Source organism: Budorcas taxicolor, chromosome 8 (assembly GCF_023091745.1).
Source record: "Budorcas taxicolor isolate Tak-1 chromosome 8, Takin1.1, whole genome shotgun sequence".
In the NCBI taxonomy this organism is placed as follows: Eukaryota; Metazoa; Chordata; class Mammalia; order Artiodactyla; family Bovidae; genus Budorcas; species Budorcas taxicolor.
This window is the reverse complement of record NC_068917.1, coordinates 89,628,730-89,629,832: the sequence shown is the minus strand read 5'-3', so window position 1 is coordinate 89,629,832 and position 1,103 is coordinate 89,628,730. Positions and strand designations below refer to the sequence as shown.

General features: G+C 41.4%; 1 non-coding gene across 1 annotated transcript; it reads right to left on the bottom strand.

The window, feature by feature from the left end:
- Window positions 1–301: 301 nt before the first annotated feature.
- On the bottom strand, window positions 302–374 carry TRNAR-CCU (transfer RNA arginine (anticodon CCU)). Its single transcript has one exon. It is a non-coding gene; the product is annotated as a tRNA-Arg (tRNA).
- Between the last annotated feature and the right edge of the window lie 729 nt (window positions 375–1,103).

Here is a 1,103-nt window from a genome sequence, read left to right as displayed (position 1 = left end):
ATTCTTTTAAATGCCTGACTAATATTCCACTGTGCATGGTGTTTTTAATGTTGTTCTGAATAAATAAAAGTTGAAAATTTTCATTATTAGCATACATTTTAGCATTCACCTTCATACTGTGCAATGTCACTTTAAATGTAAATGCAAGAGTATCTGAGCCACGTGAAGAACCATTGAAATTGCATAGTTTATTTGTGTAATTCATGCAGGCGTATTTCTTTCTTTAAAGAGAAAAATTATTTGGCTGTGCTGGGTCTTAATTGCAGCATACAGGATCTTTGTTGCCATATCAGAAAACTAGTTCCCTGATCAGGAATTGAACCTGGGTCCCCTGCATCAGGAGTACAGAATCTTAACCACTGGACCACTAGGGAAGTCCCATGCAGGTGTATTTCATTCTTATCCGAACAGTGGAAATACTGCACAAAACTAACTCCAGCATTTTTAGTTCACTTATTGACACTTTGGCCTGACGAGGAGAAAGAAAGAACTAAATAAGAATGTGCTTCCCTTTCCTGCTGTGTTGGCACTTTAGAGTAGTGGTTGGCTGAAACAGAAATGTAAATGGGTAAGGGAGGCTAGGCCAGGGTGCCTTGGTGCTTCATGTTGCTGGGATGGCCACTGCCTTCCCTGTGCATTTGAAGCAAGTTCTGGTTCAAGTAAAGAGTGGCTTTGCAGAGCTGTCACCACCCCTTCACTTGGCTATAAAGCTACACACTTACTGTACTCACTCTGAGTCTTGCTGAATGGACTCCATGCATTCTGTGCACAATTACTCTCTTTATGGGGCACTGTGGATTTGAATCAGGCAACAGGACACCAGCAGACGCCAGTTCTGCACAATGTCTCCCCTGTCACATGTATGCTCCATTATCCCCATCAGACTCACTTACAAAACATAAATGCAAAGCTTAAATTATTAACAATTTCAAGTCAGTGACAGCAAGGTATTAAGTCAAGTCGACAGCTTTTCAAGCATAGGGCCCCATAGACTGCAAAGGCCACACAGTGGTAAGGCTAGTCCTGCTTGGAACTGAAAATATCTGATAGAGATTCTTTTATTTTCCTCCCTGGATTCTGTCTGTTCTCCTCTAACTCTAGGA